Source organism: Mesocricetus auratus, unplaced genomic scaffold, assembly GCF_017639785.1.
Source record: "Mesocricetus auratus isolate SY011 unplaced genomic scaffold, BCM_Maur_2.0 Super-Scaffold_100021, whole genome shotgun sequence".
Lineage (NCBI taxonomy): Eukaryota > Metazoa > Chordata > Mammalia > Rodentia > Cricetidae > Mesocricetus > Mesocricetus auratus.
The window spans coordinates 16,029,125-16,046,529 of NW_024429202.1; the positions used below are offsets into that span (position 1 = coordinate 16,029,125).

At 37.3% G+C, this 17,405-nt stretch overlaps 1 protein-coding gene across 3 annotated transcripts in view; it reads right to left on the reverse strand.

The window, feature by feature from the left end:
* Positions 1-17,405, reverse strand: part of Kcnq5 (potassium voltage-gated channel subfamily Q member 5) — a 500,328-nt gene that overhangs the window by 405,104 nt on the left and 77,819 nt on the right. The gene's annotated exons all lie outside the window — the stretch shown is intronic.

The following is a 17,405-nucleotide window of genomic DNA, read 5'->3' on the forward strand; positions in this document are numbered from 1 at the left end:
CTCTGTTTTGATCCTGCTTGTCCCCAACCTATTTTCATTTTGCCTGTGTAGTGATCCTCTGGCATGCAAGGCTGAGCACATCCCTCCCTGTTTCTAGTTCTACAGTCAGGGATAATATACATTTTAATTAATTTGGCTCAGAGGCCCCTAGATCTAGCTGCATGCCCCCTCTCATTTCTTCAGTCATTCCCATTTGACAAAGAATGTAAGAACTAGCAAAACTACACAACAAGTGGTTCGTGATTTCACTTCCCAGCTTTCAAATATTCTATGTTTATGCCTTTCTATCCAACTAGATCAACAATCATTTGTGTGTGCATGTGTGTGTGTGTGTGTGTGTGTATAAAAATGTGTGATATGTGTGTGGTTTATGCACACATGAGTGTTCAGATCTGGAGAAAGATGGCTAATGTCCTGTGCTACCATCTTCCATCTTATTACCTTGAGACCAGGTCTTTGCATTGCTGGGGCCCCCAGTGTTGGAATTAGAGAAGAAAACACAGTCACGCCCAGGTTTTATGTGGATGCTGGAGATTTGAACTCTTGTCCTTAATTTTTTGCAGCAAGTACTCTTAACCACTGAGCAATTTTTCCTGTGCCCAAACATTCGAATCTTACCCTGCAGCCTGACCTTCAGAACTCAGCTCAGTTTTCACTGTGTAATACCAATCCTCCACCTAGGTTACTCAAGTGCCTCTTGTCTATGTCCTGTCTCACCTTGTGCATACCTCTGTCAAATCACTTATCACCCTATTCTAGAAGTACTCCTTATCAATCAGCCTCCCACATTAGGCTGCACAGCACTCAAGGCAAGGATTATGTTTTAATCCTCTTTGGGATGTCTCTAAAACTGTACACTTTGAGGATTATATTGTTAATGCTTGCTGAATTGCCTGGATTTTAAAGAAGAAAAGAGAGCATGTGATTCAATTACAGTGACAAAGGTAAAAGGTGGTGTAATTTCTCCTCTCTAATATTATGAAGCTGAATTAATACTCAATAAAAAATATTCTGTTATTTCAGGGGAGAACCTGCAGACATCTGCCCCATGAGATTTCGAAACTCTTAGAAACTGGTAACCATTAGACACCTTGCATTGGCCCTGCCCTTGAGTACAGTCTTCATAGATTTGTCACTATGAAAATTCTACCACAAGAGGACAGTGAGGGGCATATGGCACAGGCTGTTTGGGGAATGATGTGTCTTAGAAAAGTAGATTCTCAGGTCTTTAGAGCAAGAATAATAGATATGGAACTGATACAAATCACTAGATACTGGGGATTGAATCTGGTTCCACAAATTAATGATAATCTAAGGATGTTCTTATTAAGAATGTTGTCAAAATTAAGGTATCTGAGCATTAAAATCATGGAAGTATTTGTAATATAGATGGCTTAGTACAGATGACTGAATTCTTATTTCCAGTTCACAACTCTTTACCAAAGTTATGCATGTGTAACTTTTCAAGACCTCTCACAAAAATGGGAGCAGATATTGGCTTGCCTTAATAAGCACAATTAAAAACAACATGGGGTTAGAGGATTAAAGGTGATTTTTAAATTTTTAAAAATATTTTATTAATTTGTTTTATGTGTAAGAGTGTTCTGCCTGCTTTCAACATTTGAGAAACACCTGTTTAGACATTTTGTCCATTTTACAACTGAGTTGTCCCTCTTTCATATTTTTGGATATAAGCCTTCTATCAGATGTAGGATTTGCAATTTAATTGTTTCCTTTCCTGGGCAGAATAATCTGGTAAATTCAAATGAAAATCACAAGGAGTTAGCACTTAATACCTGTTGACCGCAACTGTTATCAAAAAGGCAAAAGGTGCTGAAGAGGTTATACAAAAAGAGAATTATGATATACAGTTCTTGGGAATGTTAACTGTTACAACCATTTTGGAAAACATGGAAGTTCCTCAAAATAGTAAAAATGTCTAAAGAAATTGAGGGATAACTGCCTGTATTCCTATGAGTATGGCAATACTATTTACCAAATCAAGACAGCAAAGCACTCTAGCTTGTGTCATTGAATGATGAATGCATAAAGAAAAACAGTGTACAGACCTACTAGGATACAGAATAGCCTTCAAAATGTTGTCATTTGTGCCAGTGTGGCTATGATGGGAAGCAAATACTGCATGATCTCACTTGTGTGTGGAGTGTTAAAAGGTCAGTGTTGGAATCAATGAGATGCCTCAGCATGTATATGTGATTATTCCAAGCCAGATGAGCATCAGAACTCAATTCAAACACACATTGAATGAATGAATGAATGAATGAATGAATGGAGAGAGATCAAATAAAAAACTAAGTGAATCTCAGAAGCAGAGTAAATAACTCAATACCTGAAGGTGAGATTAGTCTGGAGACAGAGAGGATGTTGACCCAAAGTTGCAGAATTTCAGTTAGAATGGAAGAATATGTAACTATTAATGATCTATTGCTGTACATGGTGACCATAGTTTTTATAACAGTGTATTTTTCAAAACTGCTAAAAGAGTTATCTTTTAATATTTTCATGACAAAAAAATAAATTGGATCTTTCTAAAATATGTATACAGATCAAAGTATCACATCAAATCATGTCCATATCCACAATGACTGTTCATCAATTAGAAATGCACTAAATTTTAATTGACCAGGGGAGCTTTGATATTTTCACTTTTGTCATGAGGCCATTAGGTTTCATGTGGCCCCTGGTCCAAAGACCAGATAAAAAGATGATGCAATTGTATTGGAACAACCTGTTAAGGCCAATCTCCAATTTCGCAATTTACAGACAGAAAATATGACCCAGATTAGCCACACCCTAACAAACTACTGAAGAGATGAATTCTTCCAGGATACCCAGTTTGGTCAGGTCATCTATTATACACTTTTATTGTAGAGACAGCAAACTAATATAGCAATCATAGAATGTGAAAAATTACTGAGGAATAAGTCACTTCTAAGTGATTCCCAACTTAGTTCAGAGGCAGATGTTGGAACTCATTCATTTAATTTATTCAAATGTATGCAAATTTAAAGAAATCTAGAAAAAAATTTAAACCAGGTGAGTTCCACTCAGAGAACAATGGGGACATATATTTTCTCAAAGGAGGGGTACTGGGTACATAAATACCGCAGCTGAACTTTGCTGTGCAAACAGTTATAATCCTAATAATGACATATCGATAATATAAAGTAAACCCCACATACAAGCTAGAAGCCATTACCCTCACAAATGAGTTTGACATTTTCTGCACCTTTTATTTTTCCCATAAATTTTGATCAAGAAGAATGGAAATCAATAGCCCATGAGCAAAAAGCAACTCTGTGAAAAGTTTCTGCGTCGACCCAGCATGCCAGTCATGCAGTTGTTCAGGGGATGTACTTCATCAGCTGAAAGCTAAATGTGTTCCATGTCAGGAAGTAGTACTGTGTGTAAGGATTCATTATCTTTGCTATAGTAGTTAAACAACTGTCATGGACATCTTTGTGTTCCTGTGTGAATGGTGTGCTCGCTCATGTGCTTTGGCACAGCGTAGAGGTCATCAGGCCCCTTCTGTTGTTGGTCTTAGCTTTCTTTCTTTTTTGCAACAGGGTCTGTTGCTATTTGCCAGGGAGTATTTCAGAGCTAGCTAGCTCATGAGTTTCAGAGGATCCTCCTCCCTCCATCTCCCATCTTCCATCAAGCACTACTGTGTCTGGCTTCATGTCGATTTGAAGGCTCTAACCTCGAGACCTTATGGTTGGAGAGCAAGCACTTTACCCACTGATCTACCTCCTAAGCTCAAAATTATCTTGTGGTTCAAAGGAAATGACTCTGCTGAGGGCCATGTGTGAGCACAGCCCGAATGGTTTAATCGCCACAAACATACTTCACCCGGTAAAGTCTTATTTCTATCTGCTCCTTCATTTTGTATCTTCTCTATCAAGTTTCTTAACTACACATTAGCATTTAAGAGAATAATAGCTTTTCTTTGCATTTATTCAGTAACATTTTGTAATCTATACTTCATCTAACATAATTTTCTAAAAACCCATTTCTTCTCCTTTTAAAACCCCTGAGTTAACCTTTAGTGAGAATTTTATAAGATTTCCTGGTTGTTTTGAACATTAAAATTCATGGCAATAAAAGATTGTTCTGTATGTGACAATATTAACAAATACCTTTTATCTATGTGATGTAAATGTTTTTCTGAGAAACTTAAAGGGTCATTTGTTATTAATTAGATTACTTTGACTATATTTCAGCTTTTTCTTAGGTTCTGCAACATGAAAATTTTTATGTACAACGAATCCATTCATGATGCATGTAAATGACTTTGGGAGTTAAGCAATTTAGGAAGCCACACTGACAATGTTATAGCTTAAAAACTTTTATTTTAGTCATATAATGAACTATCAGAGATGTGTCATTGTTTACATAAGCTCTTAGCCTGTAAAATTCAAATATCCTAATTCTAAAAGGAAGCCATAATAAGATATTAAATACTATGTTAGGAATTTTAGGCAAGTAAAAGGTTTCTTTATAGTTTTATTTTACTAATAACTGAATATATTTGTGGAGTATAATATTTAATGCACTGATATTTCATAAAGACTAAATCAAGATAATTTATAAATCTATCACATCACAGAATTATTTCTGGTTAAAATCTTTTCTTTAAGCACTTTTAAGATATCAATGTATTGTTTCATTATAGTAACTATTCTATGAAGAAATGATTAAATAAATGATTTAATTGGGCTTACAGTCTCAGAGGATTAGAATTCATGGTGGCAGAATGAAGACTTAATGATAGGAATAGCTGAGAGTTTACATCTCAATCCATAAACAGGAAGCACAGAGCATACTGGTAATGGCCCAAGTCTTTTGAGATTTTAAACCTTGCTTCCACTGACACAACTGCTCCAACAAGGTCAAATAACCTAACTCTTCCCAAACTTTTCCATCAACTGGGTATCAAGTACTCAAATATATCAACCTGGGGCCATTTCCATTTAAAGCACCACAAAAGGAATCAATCTTCTTTGTTTTAGAAAATGGCAAGCATTGAATTATAAGGCATCTTTATATTATTCTCAGCTATAAGTTGTCTTTCTCTTGTAAATGTGAACTTGATTTTGCTTCCTTATTCCTAATGACAAAAGGTAGACCTTAACATTAATTTTTCCTAATATTTGAACCATAGTACATTGCTCATATGGAGTTATTTTATATGCTTTAAATAAAAAAGGATAATTTCACAAAAGTTCAAAGATAGACAACTACAGAGAAACACGTAAACATCTATATAGATGTAATTCTGGGTTTCTAAATAAGAAAGCATGTCAGAAGAAATTCAATTACATAAAAATTATATTACCATGTTAGTAGACAAAGGAAGTGCAGAGATGTTGCAGTCTTTAATTTTTAGCATACAAGCTCATGAACTCTCATTTGAAAAATGAATTCAAATTAACTGTGATAGGAGTGCTCTCATCTGCACTAAAATAGCATGAAGGGTTGTAAGGAAAGGTAATGATTAAGAACAAAGTATTGAATCACATATTTTCTCTTTTGCAAAAAAAAGTTCCAATATATTTAAAGCACTCAAAATACCAAACTTTTCACGCAGCTCCCTGACATGAAAAAGAGGAGGGAAAGGAAGACAAAGGAAGAGAAAGGGAAGGGAGACAATTTGGATATACTCTGTGATTTTTACATGTTTTCTATAGTATCAACAATGCTCTAATAGCATGTACTGAAGCCTGTTAAGAATGACATTCTATACCACATAATAAAAAGTTTGGCATTGAATATTGAATGCAAATCCAACTTGGTTCTTTTTCTCCTATCGTTGGCATGTGTAAAGTAATAGCTTTATTACTTCTATCTTTATATATATATATATATATATATATATATATATAAGAAAATAACTAGAAAATCAATTGTCATGATTATAATGTGTTTAATTTATACTATATGTGTTGCATATTTTAACAATATCTTTTAAAGAGGTAAACATAATTCTAATTCTATATTCCTACCTGCCCATCTTTCTATATATTGTTTGACTATCTTGTCTGTTTATCAGTCTCTCTATACTGCAGACAAACCTAGGCCTTGTAATTGCTAGGAAAATGAATTGTCTAGTTCTACTCTAATAAGTTCCATTTTAAATATAACTAAACAATTTTATTCTTTTTTATATGGCCAATAAATTGGGAAGCTAGACTTGATGGTCTGCCTAAGTGTTAGGTTCTACTCATTACTGCACTTTGCTATTAATATTTTATCATTGTTATTGCAGCTGTTATTATAATGACCATGCTTACTTCCGCGAACTTAACAGGGAATCAGCAACAGAAACATTTTAAATACAAACATCATATTCTGAGTGGCAGCTTAGAACAATATTTACACACACTGAAAAAGAATTCATTAGGCTGACAAAACAGGTACAGTCTTGACTGTGCTTTGGTGGTCACCATGCTGACTCATTTTTGTGCAAGCCTGTCTAAACTTCTCAGCCCAAGGAAGGTAATGCAAAAGAGGACAATGTGTCAAGCCTGAGGAAGTTTAAGAAACTTCTATAAAGTTCCAGTGGCAAAATTTAAATCCTGGAGTTCTAATTTGAGAAAATTTCCATTTACTGACTCATGGACGGAGGTTTTTGCTTTCGGATCCCAAACGTGTTGTACAGATCCAGACTGCCATGGTACCTGAAAGGAAGGGACGTCGCTGTTGTTTGTGGGAAGCCAGGGAAAGTCTTAGACAAAAAGCAAAGAGGACATATAGTTATGCTGTGAGTAGAAAGGAGAATGAAAGGACAATATACAGAGGAGATGGAAAACTAAGCACATCCCAGAGATGCAGAATTGCAAGACTGGTTCTGGGAAAATGCAGGAACCAGTGAGGAGGGTAGAGAATGATAAGGGTAGAGAGAAAAGAAGAGTGTCAGCTTCACGCTGCAACCAGTCACTGTGTAGTTAGTGGCTTGAAACAACACACAGCCTTTTATGTCACAATTCTAAAGGCCCGAAGTCTGAAGCAAGCCTCATTGCATAAAGCCAAAGAACCAGCAGGGCCAAGCTTTCTGGGTACCACAAAGAAAGCAGAGGGAACATCCTTCTGTGTCCGCCTCTGGATATAAAGTGCCTTCCTTAGCTCAGGACTCCTTCTTTGCCCCACTTCAGTCTCCTTTGCACTGATTCTCATCCTCTGTCTTTCTCATATCTGGATGTTTGTGAAAACACTGGATCCCCGGAGATGACCTGGGATAAAATTCAAGCACATCCACAACGTTCTTTTTTCAGGAGAAGTAGCATTCCCTGTTCCTGAGGGCTCACATAGCAAATGGAATGCAGGCATTTTCAGTCTATCACAAAAGAGGACAGGTAAATTCACACCATGTCGTGAGAAATGGCCCTTTCATTAAAGACTAGTAAAAGACAGTACAGGTTATTTATGTAGTAAGATGTCGTAATTCAAGTAATTTATTAGGTAGACTGACCTGGTGTTTGATAAATGATTCTCCTATAGCAATAGTTCTCAAAAATTAGCATCTATAAAAGTCACATTTGAGGTTTATTATAAAAGAAGAGTTCCCAAGACCTTTTACTGCTGAAGATTCTTATTAATGATTCCTTTACAGAGCCTAGAAATCACCATTTTAACATAATTACTGGAGAAGAAGTCTAAGGGCATTATTTAAGAAAGACTGGGGCATGGCGCTTACTTTTATGAACTAGTGTATTAATAAAAGTTATTACAAGCCCATGAAAATTACAAGCAATAGAAGCTACTCTTCCAATCATAAAAGTAGGTTATTTGTTTTTGATGAAGGAGAAAGAGATGTGGCAACTGGGCATCGCATTTATTAGGAACTTATTGGTGCTGTCTTAAGCTCCATGTAGTATTAATTCATTTAGTTTCACAATCACAATAACCCAACATGTTTATGATGATGTACCAATTTTATGGATACAAAGCTTAGAGGGGTTAAATAGTTTTACCCACACCATGAATCTAGAAAAAGTCAAAAAGTGATTTTTTCCCTCTGGTTTACAGTTTCATATACTGTATACTTTGCTGCCGTGTCCTCAGCAAGATGGTAATCCACATGAAACTAGCTATTCTATTCATAAAATTCCATTTTAAAGCTAGTAATCATTCAATAACTACCACCTCGTACTCTTTTTAAAATTTTATTCAGTTATGAATATTTTACCTGCATGCATGTACACCGCATGTGTGTATGGTGTCCTCAAAGGTCAGGAGAGGGAATCAGATCTCCTAGAACTGGAGTGACAATTGTGAGCTCCCATGTGGTTTCTGGGAACTGGATTCAGGTCCTCTGAAAGAACACCCAGTGCCCTTGTCCTCTGTGCTTTCTCTCCATCACATACTCCTGATATTTTTAAGGAAAAGATGGAAGTGAAAGCAATAAATCAAGATCGAGGGACTGGGATTACCTTCTCTCTGGAGTGGCTCTGGACCTTGAGCAGATCTGTTAAACTCTGTGCCCTGCCATCTTGCTATAAGGCCAAATAAATAAATACCAGCCTCCTGTATCTCGCTGCAGGTCTGGGGGAATTTTAATGGTTTATTTCTTTTTATTTTATGAGTATGGTTTCTTTGCCTGCCTGCATTTCTCTGCACCAGGTACAAGCAGTACATTGAGGCAAGAAGAGGGAGTCAGATCCTCTGGGACTGGAGTTATAGATTGTGATGAGCTGTCATGTAGGTGGTAAGAACCGAATCCGGGTCTTCTGCAAAAGTAGCAAGTACTCTTAAGCACTGCGTCATCTCTCCAGCACCCCCCCATGTCTTGACACTTAATGAATATAGTAATTATGAATCACACCAACTACAATCACTACACACTTATAGCATCAAAGCTTCTCCACTGAAGGAATTCTGTATATTAGCAGAAACTCTTTTGGTTTAAGAATAGCTAAATTTAGTAAAGAAATGTAGGAAAATCACATGCTGAAGCCCAGTCTAGAATTCATGGGAATAAGACCAAAGAAAATATTCTTACCCATTACCTATTCCATGGATTCAGTGACAGAAATAACACAATGTAGCTGAGAGACAAATTAAGCAAAACATTTTGAAAGAAGAAATAGTTAATTTGATAGATTTAGAATCTTAACTGCAGGCACTGATTCATAGATAAGTCCTTGCCTATGAGTCTTACTTTTATTTTTGAGGCAATTGTAAAACATGGTGAAATATGATTCTCCACTGTAAAGCACCAAGCACACCAGAAAGTAAAATAAGCTGTGTGCTCCTGGAAATGAAAAGCACTTATAAAGATAGTTAAGCTTGAAAGAAAGGAGGAAAGAAAAGTAAGGGAGAGAGGGAAGGAGGGAGGGGGATAGAAAGAGGAAAAGAAAGGGAAGGAAGGAAGGAAAGAAAAAAGAAGGAAGGAAGGAGGTATGAAGAGAGGAAGGAAGAAAGCAAAGAAGGAGGGAAGGAAGGAAGGACAAACACATGACTTCAATGTTCACTGTTTGTGAATATCTTCATTAAGTAACAGAATATAATGATGAGGGTCGCTCACTCTCCACTTTGAGTGCTGGTAGTTGAACTTTGGATCATGTCTCCAACTGGGACTTAATGGTGATACAACCTGACTTTGGTTTACACATCAGGTATCAGAAATACCAGAATGAAAAGGAGTATGAAATCTTTTCAACTCCTTCATTAGTCTAGACAGGGAGATAACCAGCCTCTGGTTTTATGGGGTCAATCCAGGAGGCTCTGAGTTTAAAGTAGATTCCTAAGGACAGATCAGGAGAAATGTTACTGACACTTGAGTGTTTTGATGGTGCTGAGCAGAACACTGCACTGCCCAATCTATGAAGGCCTGTTTAAGGAATCGAGGGAGTTACTGAGGAGGCACAGGAGGAATGAGTGAGGGCTTCCCCAAAGGGTTCATTGCAACACCACTGCCAATAGATGATTCCTGTAGAGGACTCTAGGACTAGAGGCCACAGAGTTACTATTTTCAGATGAAGAAAGCAAGAGGGAGGGCATCGTGACTCTGTGAACACTTTTTTTTTTCTTTCAGAACTCGGCTCTTGTAGATTCCTATTAAAAGCACAACCACTTAGCTATATTGCCAGATTTTTTATTACATTTTATTTTGAGGTGGGATATCATTAAATGCTGCCTGATTGTCCTTTAATTCACTCTGTAGCCTAGGAAGGTCCTAAACTCATGATCCTCTTAGTTTTCTGTTCATAGAGTTGGGATTACAGACTTCGACCACACAACACAAGTAATACTCAGGTTTTTACCAGAAAACAATCACGTTAGTTTGAAAGCTGAATGAAATATTGTAGTAGATAGCTGAAATTTGATGAATTGAGGTTTTTTTAAATAATTCAGTACTAGTGTAGATGAATGTGTGATGGAAGTGTCAGAGGAATGTGTGAGAGAAGGCAAGTGAGTGACATTGCCCTTGGAGGGGACAGATAAAGTAGTGGGGAGTGCCTGATATTTAAATACAGTTTCTCATCCATCTTCTCCTGCGGTGGACACTGCTGCTTTCCAAAATATTTCTTCATGGTGGAGACAGAAAAACTTTTCTATAAGAAACCTTGGCCAAATAGTGGTCTAAATATATGGGCAGAAATTTGGATTTCTTCTGGGTCAGGGTAAGATTAGAATTCTGTTCTATCTAAAAAGCATATTTCATAAAAGTAGAATTAGCTCATCTTTACTCTTTATTTATCCTAACAAATAGATGTTAATTCAATCATTATTGAATGAATGGTTAAGTGATGAAAAATGCCACTCACTGATCCCAACAGCATCTATAACTCCACCATTTTCAGCCTTTTACATTCATGTTGGAACTACTTATTGAATTATTTTTGGGAAAAAAAACCTAGAAAACTTTTATATTTCAACTCAAAAAGAGCAACTGACACAACATGAGCACATGCAAAACTCCACCCAAAAGGAAACACGTATTGGGGATTGAGAAAAGATTAGTATTTATTTTTAGTCCTCCCCGTTATGGCTACCACAAAAAAGGGAAAGGATTTCATGTAAGACCATAAGAAGCAGCAGAAGGAGAGAGTCCCCAGGACCTGGCTTACCTCCCGAATCCGCAAGTGAAGGCAAGATAGGAGAAGCCAGCCGCTTCTTAATGCCACCAACTGCTGCTGCAAACTGGCAAGCAGAGCATGGAGACCATCAAAGGACAAGGCACATGTTTCTGACATAATTAACTATTCACACCCTCTCAGAGATCTGCTACAAATAGATTCCTATCAGATCAGGGTGTCAAAAGGAGTTTAGCTTAAGCAAGCATTGGCTGTCAAGGCAACTTCAGTTCTCTGAAAGAGCCACCCAGGGCTTTTTTTTCAGAGCAAAATAAAGAAAAAAGGGCTCTCTGTGACTTCTATCCAAAACTATAAGAATGTTCCATGTATGGCTCCATGCATATGGTTTGGGGTGGTAGTATAGCACATATACATTGTGAGTATATACATATAGAGAGAGTATATGCACATAGAGTGCTCCAATGCTCTCATATATATCTATGTATTTGTATTTATATTTATATGCAGCTAAGAATTTGCAAAAGACACTGAATGGACAGCCGTCTTGTGAGGGCATGCTGGAGAAGTCTCTGAGGTGGGATTGCAGATTGTTGATACTAAAATTACTGAAAAACTTGAGTGAATATTATGTTAAGCCATGACCTTTGAAAGGGAAGGAAGGGGATAAAGAGATGTCTCAGTGATTAAGAGCACTGGATACCCTTGCCTAGAACACAGCCTTGATTCCCAGCACCCACAGTTGGGGACTCGCAACCATCTGTAACTCGAGTCCCAGGGCGTCCAAGTCTTCTTCTGGATTCTGCAGAAACTCAGTGCATACATATGGTTTACAGACATACACACACAGGCAAAAATAAATATAAAAATACACATAAAATGAAATGAAAAATATATTTCAAAGAAAAAATTTTAAATTGCAAGCACTTTCTCAGTGATATAATTTTTTTATTCTGTTGTATGAATGTATTCATAAGTGCACAAACTTGAGCATTCAACCAATTTTTATTTCTTTGGTCTGAATATTAAAACCTAAAATCTGTAGGTAGCTTCCTAGAGAGGAATTCTAATGACTTCCATATCATCTAGTACATTTTGAGTTATGCTGAAAGATAAAATAATAGCTCACATCCCTCAAAATAGCCTATTTTAAAGGACATTTTACCCCCACTAAAGATTTCTGCATCTCTGCTGATATGTGAACTCCTAAGAATGTTCATCATCTGAAAACAATATCCCCTGACATGCTTTTGGTGAGTCTGGAAACCTTGGTGAGCTTTGTGGTCAGCTATTCCTTCTAGATTAGTTGTTTACGTCATTAGTAAAAGAACATTGAGTGTTAGGCTTCAAATCTTCTGGTTGTGTTCAGAAGAGATTAACAGTGCTTCCTTCTGTGTGTAGCAGCTTTTGAAGTTCATTGACACATGCCCCTGTAACTTCACTACACAGGGGTCATTACTCACATTATGGCAGTCATCAGAAATGGTACTCATAGATATAGGGTCTATGAATAATACTGCTGTGTCCCTTCCAAGAAGAATGAGAATTCCATGAGATCTGTTTTGTTTTTTAGATTCTCCCCCAATACCTAAAGTGTTCCTTGGTGCATAGTAAGGATTGAATATGTATTGTGGTGATCAAATGTACAAATGAATTTGAATTTCTGTTTTGAGAAGGCAATGGGGGTAAGAATGGCTAAAGTAGAACAGGAAGTCATCCTGTGAAGAAACACACACAACCCGTTTTCTGAAGGTTGATTTTCTCATTTAACTTCCTTGACTCTCCAGTGTCGGGAAACCTAAACCTGACAGTGAGTGTCTACCATCTAAGATCCTCTCAATAGATAATAATTAAACTCCTAGTATTAAATACCACTGAGAAAAACAAATCGGTAGTACCCATGGTATAACACCATGAAAATAAAGGGAATCTGTACACTGTGATTTTTAGTGTATTGACAAAAAAGAAAGTCGTGCTAACAAGTAAACACAAAAAAGAAAACCCTAACTCACTGTTACTGTGGGATAGTCAAAGTCAGCTAGATATTCCACTAAATAAGTTACTTAAAATAAAATCCAAACAAAAAGTAAATGTCTGCTTGATACTAAAGGGCCTTGGATGCTGTTACAGTAGAACATTCAAAAGGAAATTACCATACCTTCCACAGTATACACATCCAAATAATAATTTTCCTTTGTGAAATAATGACTTTGTGAGGTTATACATTTTCTTGCAAATAGCTAATTAAATATATAAAATAATATTTTAATTTCTTTTAGTATTAGACCCCATTCTTTTCAAAATATTCAAATGATGAATTTTATTTGGGGACCTGCAATAAAATATTTCCAGTCTTTTAAGTGATATAAATTATCAAGGTGAACAATAGCATGTGAATAATGGGATGAAACTAGAATATCTTGTTAATTTTCATGTGGTTGATAATTTGATGGAAAGAGCACATTCCAAATAAGTGCTTCAGATTGTGTATATGAATATATTTATACACAAATTCATAAATATATACAGCAATGAAAACAGCTCGGTATTGGCACAACAATATACAAGTAGATCAATGTAATCGAATTGAAGACCCTGATATTAACCCACACACTTATGAACACATGATCTTTGATAAAGAAGCTAAAACTACACAATGGGAAAAGAAAGTATCTTCAATAAATGATGCTGGCATAACTAGATTCTGGCATGTAGAAGACTGCAGATAGATCCATATCTATCACCATGCCCATAACTTAAGTCCAAATGGATGAAAGACCTCAACATAAATCCAGCCACAATGAACCTCTCAGGAGAGAAATGGGAAATACCCTTGAACAAATTGGTACAGGAGACTGCTCTGTGACCATAACACCAGTAGCACAGACACTGAGATAGACAACAAATAAATGGGACCTCCTGAAACTGAGAAGCTTCTTTAAGGCAAACAGAATGGGAAAAGATATTCATCCACCCCATCTGACATAGAGTTTATCTCCAAAATTTACAAAGAACTCAAGAAGCTAGTCTTCAAAAATACCAAATAATCCAATTAAAAATGGGGTACAGAACTAAATAGAGAATTCTCAATAGAGGAGTCTAAAACAGCTGAGAGACTCTTAATAAAGTGCTTAACATCCATAGCCATCAGGGAAATGCAAATCAAAACAACTATCTCACTTCTATAAAATGGCTAAAATAAAAAACGCATAGGACAATTTAAGCTGGAGAGGATGTCCAGAAAGGGGAACACTCCTCCACTGCTGATGGAAGTGCCAACTTGTACAGCCACTTTGGAAATCAGTATGGAGATTCTTCAGGAAAATGGGAATCAGTCTACCACAAGATCCAGCAATTCCACTCTTAGGCATATACCCAAAAGATGCACATTCATACAATAAGGACATTTGTTCCACTATGTTCACAGCAGCATTATTTGTAATAGGCAGGACCTGGAAGCAACCTAGATGCCCCTCAACTGAAGAGTGAATAGAGAAAATGTGGTACATTTACACAACGGAGTACTACTTAGTGGAAATAAAAAAAACAATGGAATCTTGAAATTTGCAAATACATGGATGGAACTGTAAAAAACCATCCTGAGTGAGGTAACCCAGTCACGGAAAGACAAACATGGCATGTACTCACTCATAAATGGATTTTAGACATGGTGCAAGGGATTGCCAGCCTACAATCCCACTGCCTGACAGTCTGGGAAACAGGGAGGACCCTAAAAGAGACATGCATGATACCCTGGAGAAGGGGAATGGGACAAGATCTTCTGAGCATATTGGGAGCATGGGGTAAGGGGAGAGGGAGCTGGGAGAAAGAGAGGTGGAGAAGAGGAGGGGAGAGGACAGGGGGGAGCAGGAAAGTTAAGTCGGGAGAAGAATAGAGGAGAGCAGGCTGAGAGATACTGTAAGAGAGGGAGCCATTATAGGTTTGAAGAGAGATCTGGCACTGGTGAGATTTCCAGAGATCTACAAAGATGACACCAACTGGAAATCTAAAAAATTGTGGAGAGGCTAACGTAAATGCCCTTCCCTGATAATGAGATTAATGACTGCCTTATATAGCAACCTACAGTCTTCATCCAGTGGCCGATGGAAATAGAAGCAGACATCCACATCTAAACACTGAACTGAACTCATGGAAACCAGTTGCAGAGAGGGAGGAGTGATAAGCAAAGGGGTCAAGACCAGGCTGGTGAAACCCACAGAAATATCTGACATCTACATTCCAGGGAAAATTGTAATTTCAACTTTTTTAAGCCTCAGTGAGGGACTCAGGATGCTCAGTACTATGCAGAGCCTGGATCTGAGGGTAATAAGGGTTAGAAATGGCTCCCTCAGTCTTCCCTCTTTTTTCATCATATGCTTCCGTGTATTATCTAAATCTCTGCACTCCAAGAAGCTTTGCAGTCATCAAAAGAAAAGAACATTTCACTAAGATCCACAGTGTACAAGACTCCATAGGTGAAGGTATTCAGTGGGGGATTTGGGACAAGTCAGGAGGACATTGTTGTACTGTGAGCCCACCTAAGCACATAGCCATTCAGAGTGCTACAAACAGTGTGTGAGTTTTCTGCATCTTCAGTATTCATACCTGTGATCCTGTGATGACTGGCCTGAAATTATTCCTGGATGGATAAATCAATTTTTTACTTAACTCGGTCCAAATAAAGAAATAGCCATTATTAAACACTGCTGTCCCCGGGCGTTGGTGGCGCACGCCTTTAATCCCAGCACTCGGGAGGCAGAGGCAGGCGGATCTCTGTGAGTTCGAGGCCAGGCTGAACCGACAGCCTCCAAAACAGAGAAACCCTGTCTCGTAAAAACCAAAAAAAAAAAATACTGCTGTCAATACTTCATTGTATGAGAACGCACACTTAAACATCAAATTTACCCTCAATAAAATACAACTACTTAAAAGTAGTGGCAAATATTGTTGGGTAATTTTTAAACTCTTCAGAAGTGTCATCCTGTTTAAAAGAAGATTCATCTGCTGACAGGGATTAACTTTTTTCCTCTTTGTGACATTTCTTTTTCATTTCTCTGCTTCCTTATTATCTCCTGTTAGAAAACTGTTTCTAGCACTAATTTGTTTATTCCAAATTTGATGCCAAAAATCCATCAGAATTATTGTCCAGACTCCCTGGTGCCCAAGAATATGATTCTCAGGATATTAAGAGGAAAATCGAGTTTTTACTATTTCTGAACAGCCTTGACATTAGCAGTTATCATTTAGAAACTGTTGGGAATTATCTACTATATGAAGTTCTGATGTGCAGCAGCTGGCTGTTCAACTCTGAGTTGTGTGTGGTCATTACTGACATTGCAGTAGCTCTCAAACAACGCCCAAGGCTACCGCTATCCACACTTCCGACAGAAAGTTATTTCCGTGTCCTTTTGAAACCCACATGATATTAAGCATGAAGTACACCAGCAATCACTCCGCTGCCGAAAGCAGTAAAGGATGAGAAAGCAGAGTGTTTAATGGCATTACAGGAGACATGCTCAGAAGACATTTGTCTCCGTTTAGTGAAGGACTCATTTCCCTTCTGAGTTCCAAGGAGGTTTTATTGATGTAAACGTATCCATTGGCTTTGCTCCTCGAGAAGGGAAGATACCCTGTGTGGGACTGGAATATTAATTTCTTACTCCTGAAATAGACACGGAAAGGAATTTCTGTAGAAGGAACTTGCTTATGATCAATGCACACATCAGTTATTTATTAGCTCATTTGAACAAACCAAGGCTGGCAATATGAAATATTGTCTAGAGAAAAGAATTTTCAGAAGATGAGTGAGATGGAAGGTTCTTTATCCAACGACCTGAGTTGGATCCCTAAGAATCACATGGTAGGACAATACTAGCTCCTGTAAATTGTCCTTTGCCTCTACACATACGATGTGGCATGTCTTCCCACAACGTATGTACAAAATAATTAAATAAATGCAGTAAAAACATATCAGAAAGGAAGGTATCTTGGAAGGAAGACTTAAAATACACTAGGATAAGGAGAATTATTAGCATTTTGTGGTTTGTTGGAAATGTGAATAACATATTTTGTAACTTAAATGAGCATGTCATTTATCTTTCACATGGAACCTCCAGTGTGGATCTGGGACTCAAAAAGTCAGTTCATGGTAAAACCATACAAGATGCTGCCTTGAATTTCAAATGTATGCTATGAAGCGTTGCATCACCAGCTAAATTGCAGACCCAACCCAATCAACATTTTGTATTTATATCCTGCCATCAGACTTCAAACATCAATTCATTTATTTGTCCCGTAAATATTACCAAACACTTACAAGATGTCAAGTGTGATTTGGGATCTATGGAGGCA